The following is a 6,128-nucleotide window of genomic DNA, read 5'->3' as shown; positions in this document are numbered from 1 at the left end:
TCCAACAAGAGAAAACGGGCAGGGAGGCCTGAGGGGTCGGACGCAGGACGGAAAGGTCGTGTGCTACGGGTGTGAAGGGATAGGACACATACGTCGCGACTGCCCGAGCTCCCAGCGAGGAGGGGGGCACCACAACAAAAACAGCATCAGCAGGTGCGATTCGCTGGAGAGGGTAAGCAAGTAATTGGTCTAGTAGGGACAGAGCATGGAGACCCGGAGGTGCTAGCATGGCCAATTCTGAAGATCGACATCCAGAGGATGGTAGTACTGGATGTGTTGTGCTGGGGAAAACGGGTGGCTGCCGTGATAGACACAGGGGCGGTAGTGTCCGTGTGTTCGCCCAAATTAGTGAGGGAACTAGGGATAACAGTGACACCATGGCGCGCAAATCGTCTAGTATCAGTTGACGGCAAGGAGATTCAACCGGGAGGAGCCGCAAGGCTGTTAGTATCGGATGGGAAGATGACCGTCGAGGGGGAGGCTTTGGTTCTGGACGGCGACATCGACTTACTTCTGGGGAAGGACATGTTGGAGAAACTTGGAACGCGGATGAAGATTGGGGCGCTACCGGAGATCTTCATTGGAGACATTGCCCTCGGAGCACTGGGGGAGGAGATGATGGAGGAAGCACCGAAACTAGTAGTCCAGAAAGGATGCTGGGTCCCACCCCGATCGATGAAAGTGGTCGCAACTCAACCACTAGATTTGAAAGGGTTTGGCGAAAGTGCACTGGTGGAACCATCCCAAGCATTGCAGAGGACGAAAAGGGTGTCGACGGGAAAGATCCTGGTTAGCGGCATGGGAACAATCGGACAGATGGCGATAACCAACTTATCGGATCACCAACAATGGATCGAAGAGGGGACGGTGTTAGGAATAATCGAGCCAGTGACCGAAATCAAGGAGGGAGACTCGCCAGTAGCCGTCGCGACAGCAGGGGCAGAGAAGAAAGCGTTTCGGGAGCACGAATTTGAAAGCAGGATTGGAGAAGGGGTAACGCCGACAGACAGAGAAAAGATCCGAGAAGTGTTAGTGGAATATGGCGACTGTTTTTCGTGGCCCGGAGACCAACTAGGACTGTGTACGGCAGCAGAGCATACAATAGATACCGGGGAAGCAAAACCAATTCGACAATCACCCCATGCGCGGGCATGGAAGGAGAGAATCATTATAGAAGCTCAGTGCAAGGAAATGGAGAAAGCAGGAGTTATCGAACCCTCGAACAGCCCATGGGGAGCGGCAGTGGTCCTGGTCAGAAAGAAGGACGGGACGTGGAGATTTTGTGTTGATTACCGGCGCCTAAATGCAGTGACGATAAGTGATGTGTATCCGCTGCCGAGGATAGAGGAGACTCTGGCACGATTGGAGGGTGCGGCGTTCTTTTCAATCATGGATTTGCAGTCAGGATACTGGCAAGTGCCCATTAAGGAAGGTGACCGTCCGAAAACGGCGTTCGTCACAGCGGATGGGCTATACCAATTTAAGGTGATGGCAATGGGGCTGTGTTCAGCACCCGGAACTTTTCAAAGAATGATGGACGTGGTATTAAGTGGTCTCAGATGGACAACGTGTCTAGTTTATCTGGACGATATTGTAGTGTACTCTCGGTCGTTGGACGAACACGTGCAAGGACTGCGCGGGGTACTGGGACGTCTGAGAGGGGCAAATCTAAAAGTGAAGTTGGAAAAATGTACGTTCGCCCAGCCACAACTACGGGCGTTGGGACATATCGTGGATAAAAATGGGGTGTTACCGGATCCGAAGCAAGTGCAGGCAGTGAGAGACTTCCCGCACCCTCCGGTGGATGGTTCCAGAGCGGCAAAAGTGAAGAACATAAGGGCGTTCCTAGGCATGTGTTCGTACTATAGAAGATTTATCGACGGATTCGCGAAAATCGCCAGACCGCTACACGATCTTGTGGGCGAAAAAAAAACATTTACCTGGGGAGCGGAGGCCATGGAAAGCTTCGAGGCTCTAAAGAACGCGCTAATGGGAGCTGCGCAGTTGGCGTACCCGGATAACACAAAACCCTTCGAAATCCATCCCGACGCTTGCGAATACGGGATCGGGGCGGCCTTAGTACAGAAGGGGGAGACAGGGGAGAGGCCAGTTGCCTTTGCCAGCAGGCTATTATCCCGAACAGAGCGGAATTATTCCATTACGGAGAAGGAGTGCTTAGCCCTGGTTTGGGCGGTGAAGAAATTCCACAGCTACATCTGGGGGACAAAGGTGAAAGTGGTGACGGACCACCACGCCCTTTGTTGGTTAACAACAAAGAAAGATTTGGCGGGCAGATTGGCACGGTGGGCATTGTCCATACAGAACTATCAGCCCGAAATTGTGTATAAAAGTGGGCGGCTCCATGAGGACGCTGATGCACTATCTCGGTATCCGATGGATGGGATAGAAGACAATGACGACGAAGAGGACCTGCTACCGGTATACACGACAGCATGGGAGGAGGAGCGTCGTTGGACGAGAGAAATGCAAGGGGCAGTCCCGGGATGGGTGGAGGTACGCAGGCAACTGGAAAGGAGTACAGCCGTGGCCTACAAAAATTTCGTGCTGATTGATGGACTACTGCATCGCCGAACCTTGGGTAAACAAGGAATGAGGTTGCGTCTATGCGTACCCCCGGATCAACGGTTGGAGATTTTAGACGCGTACCATGGCGATCGTTGGGCTGCGCACTTAGGAGTGAAGAGGACGCTAGGGCGGATAGAGGAAAGATACTACTGGCCACGCTTACGACAGCAGGTACTAAACTACGTGCGGGCATGTCCGCAGTGTCAGGCAAGAAAAAGTCCGCCAGTAGAACCTCAGGGACACATGGAAATCATCCGCGTGGAGAGACCTTTCGAAAAAGTTGGGATGGACATATTGGGGCCTTTTCCCGTGTCGGTGGGGGGCAAGAAGAATATCATCGTTGCGGTGGATTATCTCACCAAGTGGGCAGAGACGAGGGCTGTTCCAACTGCGACGGCCCGGGACGCAGCTGAGTTCTTCGTCGAGGAGATTGTCTTACGGCATGGGGCGCCGGAGGGTGTGGTTACCGACTGTGGAAAGTGTTTCGTCGCGGAGTTCACGAAGGAAGTCATGCGTCTAATGGAGGTGGACCATAGAACGACAACTCCTTATCATCCCCAGGCCAACGGCCTGGTAGAAAGACTAAACCACACGCTGGGGGACATGCTATCGATGTATATAAACAGCACACACACTAACTGGGATGACATTCTGCCCTATATTACATTCGCGTACAACTCTAGTGTTCAGGAATCGACCGGAAAGACACCTTTTTACCTTCTCTACGGCAGAGAAGCGCGGTTGCCGGCGGATGTAGTGATGGGAGTACGTGCGACGCCTCTTGCAGAGGATCCTGATGCACTGGCCCGGAATTTGGAAGCCGCGAGAAAGATGGTGAAAGAACGATTGGTACAGGTACAAGAACGACAGAAGCGGTACTATGACGCGACTCGAAGAGCTACACCGCAATTCAGCCCAGGGGAAGAAGTACTGGTGTACAAGCCGTTCCGGAAGGTGGGGAGAGCCGAAAAGTTACTTCACCGGTGGCTGGGACCATTCGTGGTGGTACACCAGGCGTCGGCATTAAATTACGAAGTAAAGAGACCAAGTGGTCGACAGACAGAACTGGTGCACGTGGTGAAAATGAAAAAATTCGTCAGAGGGGCCGAATGGACAGTGGTAGACAAAGAAAGAACGGGAGCAGAACCGAGAAGAATAAAGCCGCAATGCAGCAACCTAATTGCCGGGGGAAAGGACATCCGTGACCGAGAGGCCGGAACTAGAGAGACTACACCCCGGGACGAGGAGGTGCAAGAAGCCCGAAATGAAAGGATTGACGATCAGGTGCGGCGATCGACACGAGCCCGGATGCCACCGGTACGATACGGACAAAGGCCGCAGGAGGCAGTGGGGGCTCTTCTCCTTCTGCTAGGACTACTCGGACCGCTGATGGGGGTACAACCCAGTCAAGGACATTCCCAAGAGGCTTTTGTGAGGGATGGAGTAATATTCCAATTACAAGGGGAGGTCTTCTTTAGTGACTCGGAGTGGGTAGTAGTAACCGATGTCTCGTTCAGTCCCATAGAAAACGCCCTGAACAAACTGCACCTTTGGTTCACAGACTCGGCCAACAAGAAAGAATCGCAGGCGGAGGAAACAAGAGGGAGTGCACGGTTACGGGCGCAGATGGTGGAAAGGGCGACGGACGGGTTGGAGCTATTGGGACTTGTACGTGAACGGTACGACACGCTGCGGGAGGCGGTGGTAGGAGGGCCCAGGAGGGCCAAGAGAGGTATTATCGACGTCGGCGGTACCGCACTGCACTGGCTGTTTGGGGTGGCGACAAGTCAAGATCTAGAAGGACTTAATGGACAGCTGCAGGCCTTGGGAGGAGAAACGTCGGGGATAGTGAGTGCGGTGGCTCATCAAGCAACGTTAGTGAATGAGACATTACGAGAACTCGGGGAACATGTACTGGCCATGCAGCAGCTGGACAGAGCGCACCAATCACTGGAGAAGGAATTCAACAAATGGAGACAGAATGTGGTGAGTGCCGTGAACGCCCTAGAAAGTCAAGTGATTATGACGGCGAGGATGGACGAAGCCTTTCGAGCTGCTCAGAGAGTTCTAGACTGGGCCAGCATGACATTGGAGGACATCGGCATTGGTCTCGCCCTGTTGGCAACCGGCAACTTACCCCCGGTACTTTTCCCACCTACTCAACTGCGATCGGTTCTTAAAGAAATTCGAGCTTCTTTGGCGAGGGGTTGGGCACTGACACCTGCTTTGCAGAATGGTGACCTGTGGAGGGCATACCAGGAAGCCCGGGTCGTCGTAGCGGCCACAACAAACGGGCTTCGGCTATTCATTCATCTGCCAATAATTGAGATTACTAAGACATTTGAGTTATATCGAACATTTGTGTTGCCAGTGTTTAGTGCTGCAGGTAACGTGGGTCTTCATTACGCACCCATTCCCGCATTTCTGGCGGTAGGGCGGGATCGGCAAACATTTATTGAACTGACGGAAGCCGAGGTACGCTCTTGCCAGGGAAAGGCGAGTTCGGTATGTCCGCCCAGTAAAGCTATCTACCGAAAAAATTTTAAGAAGACTTGTGTGATGGCGCTGTTCCTGCAGGACACTGACAAAAAGAAAACGGAGTGCGATCATGTTGTAGTAGAATGGAGAGGACCTGAAGCCATTTACCTGGGCAACCGGAGATGGGCAGTATCAATGAATAATCCACGCTCTCTGGTAATGGAGTGTCCCCAACAGACAGATTCGAGGGATTCTTCGGGAGCAGAGCTGCCGTTGGTCGGTATTGTCGAAATCCCGCACGGTTGCTCCATTCAAACTGATGAGTGGATTTTGCAGGCCAGTAGGCAACACTCGTTATCATCCACTAGGAAGGGGAACGACTTTGTGCCACGTCTGAAAGGGGTGAACTGGGCTGTAGCTACAGATGCCCAACAACAAGGAAGCATGACGAGCGGGAAATCTACGAACTCATCGCTGCAGGCTTCATTAGAAGCGTCCTTGAAACGGATCGGCGGCAGTCTGACGAACGCAGCTAGTTTTGGTAAAACTATCCGTGCTTTGGAAGTAGACGATTCGGAAAGGGGAAAACGAGCGGCGGAACATCATACATATCCATTCGAGCTATGGGGTGTGGGAGCAGCGTTGTTTATGGCCAGTGTGGCTGTGTGCAGCATCCAGTGGTGCCGAGGGAGAAAAGGAGACGTTAATATGGCCGACCTTCAGGAACGCCTACGAGTGGTGGAGGAGTTCGTCGAGGAAGAAGCTAAGAAGCGACGTGCGCGGCGGTGGAGTACCATGCATTGCCTTACGGAAATAGACAACCGTATGGCAGCGCATGAAGAGACTTGCTTGACGACGCTGCGCGAGCTGGAGTCGTCCATTGAGCATCTGGCATAGGGATGATGTTTTTTTTTGGGGGGGGGGGGGTGTCATGTGGACTGTACCATGTAGCAATGTTCCCGGTTTTCTTTCGGTCTATATTTTTTTTTGTGTTGTTTGTTTTAGTAATGCATTCGGGGACGAATGCAGCTAGAGGGGGGGATGTCACGTGGTCAATGACCACG

This window comes from Daphnia magna, linkage group LG9 (genome assembly GCF_020631705.1).
Source record: "Daphnia magna isolate NIES linkage group LG9, ASM2063170v1.1, whole genome shotgun sequence".
NCBI lineage: Eukaryota > Metazoa > Arthropoda > Branchiopoda > Diplostraca > Daphniidae > Daphnia > Daphnia magna.
The sequence above is the reverse complement of the archived record's forward strand: the minus strand, read 5'-3'. Positions refer to the sequence as shown.